Source organism: Diceros bicornis, chromosome X (assembly GCF_020826845.1).
Source record: "Diceros bicornis minor isolate mBicDic1 chromosome X, mDicBic1.mat.cur, whole genome shotgun sequence".
Taxonomy (NCBI): Eukaryota; Metazoa; Chordata; class Mammalia; order Perissodactyla; family Rhinocerotidae; genus Diceros; species Diceros bicornis.
In genome coordinates, this window is record NC_080781.1 from 62,825,992 (window position 1) to 62,843,294 (window position 17,303).

A 17,303-nucleotide genomic window follows, 5' to 3' on the forward strand; every position below is an offset into this window, starting at 1 on the left:
GAGGACAAAACAGACTGGAGCAGGCATCTGGCTGAGGGGGCCAGGTTCATCCTCAAGCCCAGGGCACCCTCATAAAGGCAGTTCCAGGAGCTTGTGGCTTGCCCTGGGGCTGCAGTCTCATCCTGCCTGCAGCCAGCAACGCAATTGGTACAGATGGCAATTGCCCAGATGTAAAACCCAGCTGTGCAAATTAGCTGAAGGCCTGTAAGAAATTAGACTGGATCTAAAAGAGATCAGGCTGTGGAAGAAGAAAAATGTTAGTTAAAAGAGAAAATTCCCACTCGGACCTCCAGGTCATAGATCACAGGAGAGAATCCTCAAGCCATGAGGGACTTCAAGGGGCCATCTGGCTTGGCCGCACCTCAGAACGGGTCAGGCCCCAACCGGCCAAGACAATGTCTGCCTTTCCATCTTTCAAGAACACAGGCCAGAGATTTTTCAACATCTTCCCCAAGTACCTTTTTCTGAGAATGAAGTCCTGCACTGTGAAGAAGTTTGAGGAGAGCCCAGACCACTGAAGTCACTCATACTGGGACCAAAATTGCACCCTAATTCCAAATTGCCCCCCTTCAGTCTTCCACATTTCAGCGCCTGGCACCACCATTCACCCAGATGCTCAAGCCAAAGCCTGAGCATTCTCCTGTCTTTTTCTTACCAGTCTGTTCAATCCATCAACAGTCCTGACAGCTCCAACTCCCAACTGCATTCCTAAGCTGACTCCTTGCACAACAGCCACACTTACCACTGTGGGCTAGAAGCCCCCATCATGTCTATTTGGATGACTATACACCTCCTTGCTGGTCTCCCTGACTCCACTCTTGTCCCCTACAATCCAGTCTCCATGGGAAGATATTTTAAAAAGACATGTCATTCAGATCATGTCATTCCTCTGCTCAAAACCTTCCTTTGGCTTCTCATAACACCATACCCTAAGTATTCACCACGATGGACAAAGCCCTATGTCATCTAACTGCATCTCCCCACTCTTCACCCACTCCGCTCTAGCCACATTGCCCTCTTGCTATTCTTTAAACATACTAAGCTCATTCCCTCCTCAGGGACTTTGCCCATGCAATCTCCACTGCTTAGGATGTTCTTCCCCTAGATCTTCACATGGTGCCCTCTGTCCTTCCATTCAGATCTCTACTCAAAGGTCACCTCCTCCAAGAGGCCTGCTCTGACCATCCTAGCTAAAATAGCCAATGCCTCAGCAATATCCCACAGCACTTTCTAGTCTATAACTTCCCTTTATTTTTCGTCAAAGCACTTATCACTGTTTGGCATTATATTTTATATTTATTTGACAATTGGCTGCCTCCATCACTGTTTGCCCAATGCCTGGAACAGTGCCTAGCACTTGATAAGTACCCAACGGTGGTTGAATGGATGAATGGAATCCTGTTGCTTACAGGCTGTGTGACTTTCAGCGAGTTACTTAACTCTTCTAAGTTTTAGTTTCCTCATCTCTAAGATGGGAAGAATTATATCTACCTTGTGAGCTGTTGTGAGGAAGTAAAAGAGATAGCTGATATAATGATCACAGTGCCTGGTACTAGAAATTACTGATTATTAAAATAGCCAGTGCAATTTCTACCTGATTTTTCTGGTTCTGTCCTCAGCATAAGCATAGAGTAGATACTACCCCCCTGCAAGTTGAATAACCCCAATTCTCTTCATTTTTGTGATGTTAAACATAGTGGTACAGGATGAGTGGGAGTGATGGTAAAGGAACATGGGCACTAAACTGCTAGCTTCTTGGAATCCACCCAGGGCAGGAGTGAGCCATAGAGACTTTAAATTGACTCTTAAATATACTAAAAGAGCTTAAAAAAATCATGGATAAAGAATTAAAGAAAATGATGTATGAAAGAGAATATTGATAAAAAGATAGAAATTATAAAAATAGAAATTCCAGAACTGAAAATTATGATAACTCAAGTGAGTATGAGCCACAGATGCCCCCTTTCCTCTACTGAGGGCCATAGGACAAGTGGCCAGGGTCTCTGAGTTTAAGGTACAAATCCCATGAGGTTGCATGAGGAGACATTTCATTGCCATTAAGAGGGTTTGGAGTCAGACAGACCTGGGGTCCAATCCCACTCTACTGCATAACTTTGGGTAGTGGCTTACCCTCCCTGGCCTCAGTGATGGTAATCCTAGTAGTCTGCCAGGAGGAAGAAATGAGATAGTGCATGCAAAGTACTTAGGCCAATGCCTGGTATGTGGTCAGCACTCCCTAAATGGTAGCTATTATTACAAGTATTATCATGATTTCATCCATCCCTGTCTCCAGGCAGCTCTGCATTCCAACTATTCTCTAGAGGTCTGGCTCAAATCCTTTAAACCATCGCACCCTCCTGCCAGGTAAACCACTCCAGTTTCAGACTAGCTCCAGCACATGGAGATTTTGCCCTGCACAGAGTAAAAGGGCACCAGTTTTCTCTATGGCCCAAGAGATGCAGGCTGGAGACACTGCACCCACTGTCTGATACCTATGAGAAAGAAGCAAAGACCTGAGTGACATCAGAAAAATGGGAGAGTAGGCTGCTCCCAACACCACTCCTGCCACAGAAACATCAAAAAGCACACAGAAATTTTCAGTATCAACTTTGTCAGAACTCTGGAAAATATTCAAAGGTATACAGCAACCAAGTGAACACTGAATCAAGAAAAAAGCCACTTTAAAATGCTCCTGGAACTCTCTGCCAAAACAGTAGGTGAACACAAGGTAAAGGAAGAGAGACTTCAGTGACCACACATGACAAGAAATACAATCTTTGCAAAAATAGTTTGAAAAAGTCACTAAACTAAAAGATGACTGCAACCTTCAACAATCAAGAACAGCAAACCCTCAGGAAGAAAGAGAATCTGATTTCCAGGGTAATAGCATTATAATATTAAAATGTGCACTTTTCAACAAAAATCACAGTGCATACAAAGAAAAGGAAAATATGGCCCATTGAAAGGCAAAAAAATAAGGATGCTCAGACATTGGACTTACTAGACAAACATCTTAAATCAACTGTGTTAAATATGCTCAAAGAGCTAATGGAAATGATGGGCAAAGAACTAAAGAAAACCAGGAAAACTATGTATGAACAAAATGAGAATATCAATAAAGAGATAGAAATTATGAAAAGAAACCAATAGCACCTGAAATTCAGCACCTGAAAAGTATAATAACCGAAATTAAAAATTCGCTAGGGCTGGGGGCTGGACCGGTGGTGTAGCAGTTAATTGTGCATGCTCCACTTTGGCCTGGGATATGCAGATTCAGATCCTGGGTGTGCACTGACATACCGTTCATCAAGCCATGCTGTGGTGACGTCCCATATAAAGTAGAGGAAGATGGGCACAGATGTTAGCCCAGGGCCAATCTTCCTCAGAAAAAAGAGGAGGATTGGCATTGGATGTTAGCTCAGGGCTAATCTACCTCACAGTAAAAAAATTCACTAGGGGAATTCAACAATAGATTTAAGGAGGCAGAAGAAAGAATTAGTGGACTTGAAGACCAGACAATTGAAATTACCCAGTTTGAGGAGCAGAAAGGGAAAAAAATAAAGAAAAGTGAACAGAACTTAAGAGACCTGTGGGGCACCATCAAGCAGAGCAGCATACACACTACGAGAGTCCCAAAAGGAGAAGAGAGAAAAAAAGGACAGAAAGAATATTTGAAGAAATAATGGCTGAAAACATCCCAAACTTGATGAAAGACTCAAGTCTACATATCTAAAAAGCTCATTGAGCTCCAAACTGTTGAAGGCCTAAGACAAAGACCTTGAAAGCAGCAAGAGAGAAGTAACTCATAACACACAAGAGACCCTCAGTAAGATTATCAGCCAATTTCTCATTAGAAGCCATGGAGGCAGTGAGATGATATATTTGAAGAAAATACTATGAACAACCGTATGCCAACAAATTAAATAAACTAGAGGAAATGGACAAATTCTTAGAAACACACAAATTATCAAAACTGACTAAAGAAGAAATAAAAAATCCCAACAGATGTATAACAAGTGAGGAGATAGAATCAGTAATTTGTTAAAAAACTACAACAACAACAAAAAACCCCTCCCAACAAAGAGAAGTACAGGACCACGTAGCTTCACTGGTGAATTCCACCAAACATTTCAACAAGATTTAACACCAATACTTCTAAAATTCTTACAAAAAATTGAAGAGAAAGGAACGTTTCCCAATTTATTCTATGAAGCCAGAATTACTCTGATACCAAAGCCAGATAAAGACATCACAAGAAAAGAAAACTACAGACTAATATCTTTTATGAATATATACAGTCGTCCCTCAGTATCCACAGTGGATTCCCAGGATCCCCCCTCATACCATGAATGCCAAAATCTGTGGATGCTCAAGTTCCTACAGTTGGTCCTCCTTATTGCAAGTTCCACATCTGTGGATTCAACCAAGATCCACGGTTGGTTGAATCTGGGGATGTGGAACCCATGGATATGGAAGGCTGACTGTATATGTAAAAATCTTCAAAAAAATACAAGCAAACTAAATCCAACAACATATAAAAAAGATTGTACACCATGACCAAGAGATATTTATCTAAGAAATGCAAGAGTGGTTCAACATAAGAAAATCAATGTAATGCACCATATTAATAGAATGAAGAAAAAAAGGATAATCTTAATTGACACAGAAATGCAGAAAAAGCGTTTGACAAAATCCAGGAAACGTTTATGCCAAAAACGTTCAGAAAACTAGGAAGAGAAGGGAATTTTCTTAACATGATAAAGCCATACATGAAAAACCTACAGCTAACATCATACTCAATGGTGATATACTGAAAGCTTTCCCCCTAAGATTAGAAACAAAACAAGGATGCCTGCTTCCATCACTTCTATTCAACATTGTACTGGAAGTTCTAGCTAGAGCAATTAGGCAAGAAAAGGAAATAAAAGGTGTCCAAATTTGAAAGAAAGATGTAAAACTATCTCTATTCATAGGTGACATGATCCTATATAGAGAAAATTCCAATGAATCCTCAAAAAGCCGCTAGAACTAGTAAACAAATTCAGCAAAGTTGTAGGGTACAATATCAATATGCAGAAATCAGTTGTGTTTCTATATACCAGAAATGAACAATCTGAAAAGGAAATTAAGAAAACAAGTCCAGGGCCGGCCCGTGGCTTAACGGTTAAGTGTGTGCGCTCTGCTACTGGCGGCCCAGGTTCGGATCCTGGGCGCGCACCAACGCACCGCTTCTCCGGCCATGCTGAGGCCGTGTCCCATGTACCACAACTAGAAGGATGTGCAACTATGACATACAGCTATCTACTGGGGCTTTGGGGGAAAAAAAAGGAGGAGGATTGGCAATAGATGTTAGCTCAGGTCCGGTCTTCCTCAGGAAAAAGAGGAGGATTAGCATGGATGTTAGCTCAGGGCTGATCTTCCTCACAAAAACAATTTTAAAAAACCTTAAAAAAAAAAAAAAGAAAACAATTACATTTACAACAGCATCCAAAAGAATAAAATACCTAGGAATAAATTTAACCAAGAAGGTGAAAGACTTGAACACTAAAAATTACAAAACATTGCTGAAAGAAATTAAAGACCAAAATAAATGAGAACCCATTCTGTGTTCATGAATTAGAAGACTAATACTGTTGAAATGTTGATACTACCCAAAGCAATCTACAGATTCAATGCACTCTATCAAATTCCAAAGACTTTTTTGCAAAAATGGGACAGGCAATCCTCAAAAAATTCATATGGAATTGCAAGGGACCCCATATAGCCAAACAATCTTGAAAGGTAAGAACGAAGTTGGAGGACTCACACTTCCCAATTTCAAAACCTACTATAAAACTACAGTAATCTCTGGACTGGGGAGGCAGCAGCTCAGACTGCGCAAGGACTCTATTTCGGCTTCTAGGCCCCTCAGGGTGATTCTCTCCCTCAGAGGGGCCTGCCAGTGCCTTTTCATTTCCTCACTCTTTCTGGGCTGACCCTGGCAGCATCCTGGCCTCAAACTGGGGACATTTAATGCTCCACACTTTTATAAAGAAAGAATGAGATGGTCACAGAGAAACTCAGAGAAGCAGGTTGGAGTCAGGGCTTGGCAAGGAGAAAGGCAGGGGTCTTTGCTCTGAGAGCCTTTCCCCTCCTGCACTTCAAAGACTCCAGTCATGGAGTAGAGGAACGCCACAATCAGAAGGGCATTTAGAGACCAAAGTCCACCCAACTCTATTTTATAGATGGGAGACAGATGTCTGGAAATGGGAAGGAAGTCACTCAAAGTCACACAACAGTTGAACTCAGTGAGTCATAGGACTACTGGGCTGGAAGACATTTTAAATATAGCCCAGCTTTCCTACCAACCCCCCAATTTAATGAAGACATGCTCTCAACAGCATTCCCAATGATAGGTGATTGTCAGGCTGTGGCTTAAACACCTTCAAAAACAGGGTACTCACTCCCTCCCAAGGCAGACCTGTGTTTCTGGCCTCCTGAGGACAAGTGGGCTGATTGAGAAAGTTCCCTCCTATTCAGCAAGCCCTGAATGACCATGGTAAGGCCCATCTCATGGTATCCCTCCAGGGAGACCTGGGGAAGTTTTGCCTCCCACCAGCCCTCACCTTACTTCCCTCTATCCCTCCTCTGAGCACCTCTTCATTTTGCCTGTGACTAGGATTTTGTTCCAATAAAGAAGCAAAGGGTCTCCATTTCCAGGAGCTGGCTCAACATACACTTTCCGAGCATCACTAACCTCTAAATGCAGCCGAATGGCTTTCCTCCCAAATCCTCCTTTGGGCAGGGACCAGAAATAGAAAACTTTCAGGGTTCTTTGGGGTATTTGAAGTGCCTGCCTCTAGGGTGGCCTGAATGCAATCTGAACTCGTAGTCCCATAGCCAGGCTAGTGAAAAAAGGTATTTCAGAGCCCCTGAGGCTCTGGAAATTGTCAGCACCTCCAGAGCCCTCCTTTGCTTTGGGAAGGGCCCCTCTCTACTTTTCTTCTGCCCCATCTCTGGCAATCTATAGTCCCACTTTCCCTGCTCCCCCACCTTTCCCCTACCAACACTTCAGTAACAAGCCCATTGTCTACTGTGGTCTAAACCCCTGCACCATCTTACAGGTGGGAAAAACAAGCCCAGAGGGGTTGAGCTGCTGCAGATCTATGGGTTTAGCACTTGGAGCCTCCCAGGAGCCTGCAGGAATGCCATCTTCACTCACTCCCACCTTCCTTGGCCCAACCTACTTGCACACTCTGGGCATACATTTTCTCACCTGACTCTAATATGCTCGAGGTTGGGAAAGGTCTAGGAAAGGCTGAAAGCCTGGATCCCAGGGAGGCCCTGCTGATGGTGGGCCTAGTGATTATCACCATCATTATCAGTTGGCCTTTCCCGTCTATACACATTTGCCCATAGCTCCACATGCCCACCTCTACCCAGCTGCCAGCCCACAATGAGGTTGACACTGGTGCCACAGGGCACACTGGGATGCACCCCAGCTCAGCCCAGCCTGCCCAGGCCACCATTGTCCCTGGAGCTCCCCACTGACATCCCTGCCTCTGTGCCTAGCTAGAGGTGGAGGAGCAGCTGTCCTTTGCCCTCAGCCCACTCCTCTTGCCCTGTCCTGCTCTCTCTCTTCCATCTCCCCTCTCTGCTCATGGAACTTACTTATAAATCCTGAAAACCCAAACCCCCATAAATTCTCAATTCATTCTGCAGATATTTCCTGTGTTGGGGTTTTCAGCAGCATCTGCTGGTTTGAAGTTCCCTCTTTATTTGTCCTGGGGGCACCATTACTCTCAATTTTAGCAGTTTTCCTGCTCTGTAGTCCTTGCCAGACTACATCGGAGGAAGAGAAAATTGGTGAAAGAATAATTATTATTATTGTTATAAATATATATTTCATTTCGGTTTCTTTTTTCCCCCCCTCTAGGCCTTGATGAGAATCCCAGGCAGAGGCTGGCAAGGGGAAGGCTTCTTCATGGACCTCAGGGCAGTGGGCTTGCAGTGTCGGAGCCTGGCACTTTGCCCTCCCGATAAAGGCATCTGCCAAAAGACCATTCTCTACTATTCTGCCCAACTGTACCCAGATTTCCAGTGGCTTTCTTCCCACCAAAAACTCCTGCCTCAAGTTTCCCAGTCTCCAGGAAGACTCCTTAAGCAAGAAGCAAAGCACCTACTGCAAATTAGATACTTTCAAATGCGTAAGCTTGATTATTTCTCACCATATCCTTATAAGGCAGAGATTTTTAGTCCCATTTTACAGAGGAGGAGATAGAGGCTCTGAGAGAAGTGAGTGGTTCAAGGTGATCCAACTAGCAAGTGGAAGAGCTGGGATTTAAACCCAGGTCTGTTTGGCCCCAAAGCCAGTACTCGTTCCATTGGACTATACTCCCTCCTCTCCTCTGGGCTCCTGAAGGATGTCCTTTGTGGACTCCAGCAACTCACACTTGGAACCAAGTTGCCTTGGCTTGCTCTATACTTGTTTCAGGAGTCCACATGACTGCTGATTCTCAAAATTTGAGAACTTTAGAGATCAATTAGTTTAAGGACTTACTTAATACTACAGAAAGGAAAACTGAGGCCCAGAGAGGGCATGTAGCTGGCACACAACACATTAGTGGTTTTCTTTGTGAAATATAAGCCCCTTGAGGACAGGAACATGCCTCCTCTTACATTTCTTATACATGACCCCCATATGTACTTGCATGCAACACTGGACACAATGTTCAGCACAGATAAATAAAACTTGTTAAGTGACAGTGACTGCTGGGTGCCAGTTATTTTAGTTAACCATCACAGCAACTCTATGTGGTCCAATTTCCAGAGGAGATCACTGAGGCCCGGAGAAGGAAAGTGGCTTCTCCCAGATCACATAGTAAGGAAATGGCCAAGTCAAGATTAGAACTCAAGGTCCAACAGACTCTGGAGTCCATACTCTTGTAAACGTTCCACACAGCCCCTTTAACAACAGCACCACCCCAACAGCAGCTAACATTGATTAAATGAGTACTACGTGTGAAGGACTATGGTAAGTGCTTTAAATGAGTATGTAATTTAATCTCTACGATAACCCTTTGAAGCGTCATCATTTTACAGATGAGAAAACTGGACTTGGAAAAGCTGAAAGACTTGCCCAAAGCCAAAAAACTAATGAGTGGCTGAGCCAGATTGATTTGATTCTAGCGTGATCTTAACATTCTATAGGAAATCCTCTTTATCTGCAGATAATTGATACTGTGGGGGGAGGGGGAAGGGGAATTCCACTTTCAGTGAATCTGTTTAAACTGTCATAGTAAATAGTAAAAAAAAATGTTTATTTGAATTTATCACAAAAATGGAACCAAAAATCATGACAAGCAGTTTATCTTACATTTCACAAATTTAGGCTGAAATTGCAGTTCTGTTCTAGTTCTTAGGGCAAGTGAAGAATGACTCAAGCATTAGTTGCTTTATGGTGTGATTTTTCTGATAAAACTGAATGACAGCATGGCATAACATTTTTACTTAGCTTTTCACAGCATGGTTATAAAGACGATCACTTTATAAAAAAATAATCTCAGGATTTTGGTTTTCCCAAGGATATCTCTTAATAATATGAGAGTCAAATCATTATTCTTTGAAGCCTTTATCTTGTTCTCATCCTTGTTGACTTGCTCTTCTTCAACTGTTAACTGATCTAATTCTGCCAGTCTCTCATGTGTCTATGGCTTTTCTGAGATTCCAGCAGTTTTCCAATATCATTTTTGTTGACTTTACGAACTCCTGAATCTTTTCTCATATTTGCAATTTCACTTTGCAAACTGATTATCATTGTATTTATTCTTTATTCTCTGTTGTTTATAACATCCAACAGTCAGAAAACACTGATGTAGATGCTAGTGTTAATCTGGGAGGAATGTCAGAGTAATTTTATAATTGGCCAGTTCACTAGTTGGATGATATCTTAATGGTCTCTTGCTTTACTACCTAACCTTCTGACTGCTTTACTACCTAACCTTCTTGAAAAAAGAATACTTGGATAATAAAGACCCCTTGTACCACCTCAGTAAGCTCTTGGCAATTAACAAGTATTTAATAATCAATAAGTACAGCAAACAGGAAAGTACTGGATTTATATCTCAGTCCTGTCACTTACTAGGTGTGTTACTTTGGGCAAGTTACTCTGTTAGTTCATCTCAGTGAGCCTTAATCTCCTCTTCTGTAGAATGAGAACATGGTAATATTTTAGTGTCCTTCCTTCCACTTCAAATAAGTAAGCTAATCCAATCACATCTTTTCCATTCCCCTTGTTAGTGATTGGCTCAGGAATGAACATGTGACCTAATCCTGGCCAATGAGACATGAAGGGAAGTCTACTTGGGGATCTCTGGGAAAGATTTCCTTCCTTCCAAGGAGACAAAGAGAGAGTTTTTCTTTTCCTCCAGGTGATGTTATGCCTGGCAGTGATGTTTGGAACTCCCTTAAGCAGAAGTTTTCCTGAGGATGGCAGAATCAAGAGATGAAAAGATCCTAGTTCCCTAAGGACATTGTGGAGCCATTAATTTCACCATGCCTGAAGCCTGCTATACTCTGGACATCCTGTTATTTGAGATAATAAATTTCCTAATTGTTTAAGTCAGTTTGAATCATAGTTTCTTTTACTTGCTGCTAAAAGCATCCTAATGGACACAAATATCTATTTCACACAAATTTTAAAATTAAATAAAATAATCCATGTAAAGGGTTTAGCTTAGCATTCAATACATATTACTTTTAAGTACTTGGAAATTAAAAAGTGCTTGCTTGTTTATTTACTGCCAAAAAATGGGGTTTTCTTGTGACTCTTTTTTAGGGAAGGGACAAGGTAGCAAATGTACATCTTCCTACACATCCTCCTGGTTAGGATTTTGCTGGGGTTGGGGTAGAGGAAGAAAGCCTTGGTCCTGTCCTAGAACAATCAAGGGTTGATGTCCATCAGAGGAATTGAATGAGTCGAGTGCAACTTGGTTGTTTTGACACACCAGCTATGTCAGTTAAGAGGGACTAAAGAAATAAAGAAATTAGCAAGTCTTCTGCAATCTAGAAACTTCCCAGTCAGGATCTAGGGCAACTCTAAGAAGTTCCAGAATCTTCAAAAAAGGCCTCACAAGGAAGCATTTATAGAAACTGGAATTTTTCAGCCCAAAGTAGAGAGAGCTGAGGCCAGAGAAGAGTTCCTTCTCCAGTGTTCATCTCAGATAATGGCATCACCCTCCATTCAGAAACCAGGAGTTATCTTTGACACTTCCTTTTCTCACCATCCTCCTCCATATACAGTATAACCCAAGTCCTATTAGGAGAACTCAATGAGCTAATCATGCATGAAAGTAAGTACTCAATAGGTGTTTGGTACACACTAAGTGCTCAATAGGTGGTAGCTGCTATCATTCTCAGGCAACATAGCAGCCCCGGGATGGTTGCCAAGCTATTCCCTTGGTTCCCTTGAACATACTGGTACTGGCTGACATTTTCACAATGAAAATGAACAAGGAGAAGAAAAAGGAAATACCATAATTTAAAATACTACATGCAGCACAAAACAATCCATCTAGATTAATTCCAGTTTAATCCCAGTGTAAAAGCTGATGAGCTGGGTGGATCCCCAAACTCTATCTCTTGAAGTGATAACACTACACTCCTGATGACCTAACACACCCTGGAGTCACCTTTGCCTAGTGTCTTCCCCCCAGCTCCCTGTCTGTCTCAGGCATGTGGCTTCCCTGACCCAGGATCTTGGACTTTTGTCTCATTCTTGCACAAGTGACAACTTCCTAACCCTTCCTTTTACAACGCCCCAGTAGCTCTGCTCAGTGATACACAGCTAGCTCATAGCTGATTGGCAGATCCATGGTGATTGAAGTCCTTGCACTTCATAGGAGGAGGCCTTTAGAAACCTAGGATGGCAGTCCTGCTGTAGTAGATGTTGGTGCCAGGGCCAGATCCCCTTGTCCAGCTGGTACACACATTCTCAGCTGCTGTGAGTGCTGTGGCTAATGGCAAGACCTCGGACACTTGCCCTTAGCTGATGAAAGCCACCTAATTAAGAGTTGCATGGGAGGTTATACCTGCCCCCCATGGGGGGACGGGGCAGGCAAAAAGTGACTGATACAGGAATACAGAAGTCCAGTCCTTCTCCTCAAGATGGTACAACTCTGTGGTGCGATTTATGCTCCAGAGCCCCCATATCCACTCTAGATCAGGTCAAGGCTGGATTTTACCACAGACCAAATCCTTTCTTGGCTACCTCTTCCCTATCCCGCTTTCCTGCCTCACTTACAGGTTTTTCTGGAAGGGCATGCCCGCAATTAATCACATGCCCCGAATCCCTGCTTCAGGCTCCACTTCTCAGGAACCTGACCCAAGACAGCTGGAATTTGTATAAACACTCACTAGAGCAAGCCCCCTTTTCTTCCTCCAAAACAGGGGTATCTTTTAGAGAAATCCACAGGTCCAAATCTATAATAGAACCTGGCCTTAATCACACAGTAAGCCATACATGCACATAGCCTGCAGGAAGAAGGGTAGCCTTTCTTTACACTACTCTCCCGCCTCTGGGCTTCTCACAGTTGGATAAACTACTCCAGGCAAAGGTGCCAAAGCCAGGGCACTCTCCTGAGGACAGCTGATCACAGGGATGGAGAAAGTAGATTTCTAAGGTGATAGAGAAGAGAAATGTTAAGAGCAAGTTGGAGCCTCCAGGGCAGAAATGATAGCTCCTCAGGCCAGCCTCCTCTGAGTGCTGCACACATCTCTGATAAACGGATGTTGACCTAAGTAGTGAAGATGTGGGAAAATGGAGAGAAACAATATTTGATTCAGCAGAGATGGGTCATTCATCCATTTCAGTTCAAACTTTCTTAGTCCAGGACATCCCTGTCGTCTTGTCAGGACAAACCAGAACCATCATCAGTCTCTCGCCCCTGGCAGCCACCTGACAATCTACACCTCTCACTCAATAGAACGTTATGCAAATTTAATGTTTAACAATGGTCTGGTGGTGCTGTAATTGACATTTAGATTAGCCCTAAGAAAGGATTTCCTGACATTAAAGGAAAATGTTCAGCATTACCTAAAGTGGTTGATTAATGTCATGTTCCAAATAACGAAGATGTAAGCAACTCACCACCCCCACCGCTTTTCAAATGTTAGCAACTTGAATCAAAATCAATCATGAAAGATAATATTGTTAAAGAAAAAGTACCTTTACATCTCAACTGTAATGTTTTCTGAATGCTTTCCCTCCCATTCGTCATTGGCCATCTGCCTGCTTAACGTTGGCAATTTGAGAATGATTCTCCTCTAGGTCTCTGGTGGCCTTGCTTTGCTGCTTCCTCCACCTCGCCCTTCTCAGCAGCCAGTCCTGTATGGAACTAAGAATGACTCCAGTAAGAGGAATTTAGGTGAGACCTATGGAATGACTTTCTGGCTTTAAAAGACTTGAGGCACTGGAAAAAAGTAGTGGAGGGAAGTTGTGGAATCTCCCTGGGGGAGAGCGGCCTTAGAGAGCTCTAACCCTCACAGAATCAGATTCATGGAGTCTCCGGGCTGTGATGAATTTACCAAGTGCTCAGCTTGATCATGTTTCAATACCATCAGTAATGGGGAGCTCACTTTCTCTCAAGGCAACCAGTTTTATGACAGGATAGCCTGGACTCTGAGAAAGTTCTTCCTTGTACTGAGTTCACATCTGCCTCCCTATAGCTACCACCTCTTATCTCAGTCCCCTGGGGCCACACAGAACATACCTACCCCTTGAGTAGTCTGAAGTCTCTGAAGTCACACCTCCAAGCCCAATAGCCTCAGTTCCTCCAACTGCTCCTCACAGAGGTGGGCTCCAAGCCCCTCCCCAACATCCTCACTGCCCTATAGACATGCACTAGTATGACCTCAATCTATAGGGCTCAAAATCGGACACATATTCCAGAGAGCAGAGAAGAGCAAGGTTGCTACCTACTTCATTTCGTCCCTTTACCTCTGTTGATATACCCCATGTCTACAATAGCTTTCAGGGTGGCATTTCTGCTTCCTTTCACTCCTTAGAAAGGTTTTATCTGCTGGGGAGGTCAGTTCATCATACTGGTGTCATGGAGCCTGCTCTGTGCCTGGCTGGGTATACTTGTGTGACCTTAGGTGAATGAGTTCCGCGGTCTGAACTTGTTTCCTCATCTGTGAAATAAGGATTATAAGAGTACCTACCTCATACGTTGCCATGAGAAGTAAATGAGATAATGGACAGAAAATGCCTGACACATGGCAAGAGCTTAGTATACATTAGTTCTCCTTCCCCTTCCTCATTTCTCAGCCTCAGCGCCTGGCTAACAGCTGGGGGCATCTCCAGGTCTGTGTGTGAAGGGGAAGCCAGTGGACGGAGTAACAGGACAGTAACCAGATGGCCCAGATTTCCAGGCACAAGCCTAATTTTTAATATTCTGTTCTGTGATCAGATGATACATTAGACAATCTGGCCAGATTTTTCAGTTTGAAAAATATATTCGCTGGAGCTGATGATGACACAGCATGGATGTCCTAACTTGGACCAGCAGGCCTGAGGTGGCAGAGCTTGGGTCCCGGTCAGGAAACAAGGTGTCCACACTCTATGGTGAAATCAGGCAGGGATCTTACAGTGAGCAGGTGGCAGAGGTAGAAGAAAATCAAGGCCTTCTTCTCTCCAACTCTAGAATCCAGCCTGGACTCCTTTTTCATGTACCTGGTCTCCTGCTCTAGGGTGGGCTAGGCTTGGTCTGAGGGGGGCAGGACCATCCAATATAGAGAATTGAGTGCCCCTCATGGTCGGCTGGCTGCCTAGCCTCAGGTGGGACCCTGGAGGGCAAGCCAGTGGGGAGGGGAGCTTCTCAATGCCAGGGCAACCTTGCTCCACCTGCCTTTGAGGACTGTTCCTTCCTGCTCCTCCTTCCTTTCTCCTCTTGCACTGCCTCCCTCTGCCTCTGTCTGAGTATCTGTCTCCATTTCTATATCTCCCCAAGTCTGTGGCAAATATTGGATAGATCCCCAGGCAGTTACCATGTATACTGTCTAAAGGGGGTTTTGGTCAAAAGAGCTGTAGTTTGGGAATCAGGGGAGAAGTTGGGCTGGGACCAGTCCCTGCTTATCATAAATTTACTGTGTGACCTTGAGTAAATCACATCTTCTCTGAGTCTCAGTACCCCCATGTGTAAGATGGAAGGTTTGGACTAAGTGGCCTCTAAAGGTCCTTCCGGATGGAAAGTTCCATGATTCAGCATGTGTGTATGGATAGATTGCACAGACTCTGTACATCTTTGTTTTTCTCTGAACTGTCAGCCTATTTCTCTGTCTCTCTGTCCCTCTCCCTTCTTCTCTCCCTCTCTCCCTCCTTCTCTCTCTCTCTTTCTCTGCAGGTCCTGCAGTTCCCTCTCCATCTTAGGCTCTGTCCAGCTCCCCTACCCCCACCCCCAAACTTCCTCCCTCTCAGATGTTCTGTCCTGTTTTTCACCATTGTTGAGGACGTTACTCTTCAGTAAGCACCCACTTATCCTGGCTCCGGGTGCCCCAGGCCCCTCAGCCTGGCTGCTCTGCCAGGAGCCCCACGTGCACTCAGGATACCAATCTAGCCAACTTCGGGCCTAAGGAGGGGAGCTGTGCAAGCCTAATAGTCAAGGCCTAGGCTGCGTACCGTGGTCCTCTGCTGCCACCTGTCGTTGATCCAGAGTGACATGACTCTGGGGCTGCCTGGACCCACAGGGGCCACGAATGCTGCTCCCGCCAACAGGAATCCATTACACGCGGAGTCCTGCCAGGCCTGATTTAAAGCTCATCCTGTAATCCGTCTTGTGCCCCCTCTGTGCCTGTCTCCGGTTTCCTTGCCTGTGAAATGGATGAAAATTGTCTTCAACTCTGGCAGAGAGAGGTGAGGAGTGGGGGCTCAAGGGACACCTGGCTTTACATCCTGCCCCTGCCCTTGGCTTGGTGGGTGACCTGGGATGAATCCTTCCCCTTCTTTGGAGCCTGTGGGGAGACACGGTTGAGAGAAAAAGAGCAAGATGTATTCTTGTCTTTCAGGCAAGCAGTACATGGCTGAGAGGCTGGAAATGGACATATCCACTGTTTCTAAAAAGCTTTAGCCAGCCCACAATTCCGTCTTAGCAGCCAAACCTTTCCGTTTTATTCACCTACTCACTCACTCACCCATTCTTTCCATCAAGCAGCCCAGGGCTGTGGGAAACAGCACTCAGCTGGGAATCAGGAGCCCTGCCTTGTCGGCTTAGCTCTGCCATTGGTCCCTAACCTGAGACAAGCCTGTGCCTCTCTCTGAGCCTCTTCTCTTCTCCGTGACATGAAGGGTTTGGGATAGACCACGGTAAGCCTAAATCCCATCCCCCATTCTGCCATTCTAAAATGATGATTCTTTGATTGCAGGTGCCCTGCCAAGCAGGCTGGCTGATGGAGCAATTACACGTCCCCACTCAGAGATGAGGGACATCCTGCTTCGTAACCCCTGGACTCCCTCCATCTACCTCCTAGACCTCTGGATGGCCTTTGCAAAACCAACCAACAAGGAGCCCTTGCTGAGTTCCCCCTTTCTTCCCCCAGGGCACTGTTCTGGTGCCAACTGTCAGGTCACATGGCTGGCACAGAAGACTAGACATTATCTAGCCCTGCCCACTTGGGTCCAGAAAGATCAGCACTTCCTGGCACCAAGTCCTTTAGACTTCCTCCTGGAAATGCCAGCCCCAGAGTCCCTGGAGGATGAATAGGCTGGAGCTAGTCCGAGTCAGACAGAGTCCCAAATTCCTGCCTCCTCAGGTTTTAGGCCACTGAAACTGCTGCTGTCCAACAAATAGCATCTGAAAAAAGGCCTTCTTGGGGTGCAGAAAAGCCCAGCATGGAGGCTGATGGCCTCCTGGCCCCAGCCTTGCTCCCAGAAACACTTAGCTGAGGTCAGGGTCCCCGGGCCAGCTGTGGCCTCTCAGCCCAGTTGCAATGCCACTGGCAAGGTGCTGTGCATGGAATTGCAGCCAGGTAGCAGCCTCTCAAGAGGAGCTGCCTGGTGGTGTCTGGAAGCTGTTCTTCATCTCCCCGCCCCTGCAAGCCCCCCATCCCCCAGCCACCCACGAGGGAGGTCCTGCCCACATCTGCTGCTGGCCATTGCATCTGCAATGGATTACAGGGCTGGCCCTGGCTCAGGCTCATCCCAGATGTGGATTCCCCTGGAATGTGACTTGTCTCTAATTGTCCAGCCTCTGAAGGGTCCCAGCCCTCTCCTCTTTGTCCACCCCTGCTGCACCCCAGCAAGAGTGCTGGGGCCTTCCTCCTTTCCCATC

At 44.9% G+C, this 17,303-nt stretch overlaps 2 long non-coding RNA genes across 2 annotated transcripts in view; one reads left to right on the top strand and one right to left on the bottom strand.

Annotated features, from left to right (window-relative positions):
• LOC131401089 (uncharacterized) overlaps positions 1-10,594 on the top strand; it is a 40,635-nt gene extending 30,041 nt beyond the window's left edge. Inside the window, exons 2-3 of the long non-coding RNA XR_009217543.1 lie at positions 7,916-8,186; positions 10,410-10,594. This is a non-coding gene — a long non-coding RNA (uncharacterized LOC131401089). The remainder of the gene's footprint in view (positions 1-7,915; positions 8,187-10,409) is intronic.
• Positions 1-17,303, bottom strand: part of LOC131401088 (uncharacterized) — a 35,205-nt gene that overhangs the window by 8,515 nt on the left and 9,387 nt on the right. The window contains exons 2-3 of the long non-coding RNA XR_009217542.1: positions 15,656-15,846; positions 13,205-13,373 (exon numbers count right to left, since the gene is read on the bottom strand). This is a non-coding gene — a long non-coding RNA (uncharacterized LOC131401088). The remainder of the gene's footprint in view (positions 1-13,204; positions 13,374-15,655; positions 15,847-17,303) is intronic.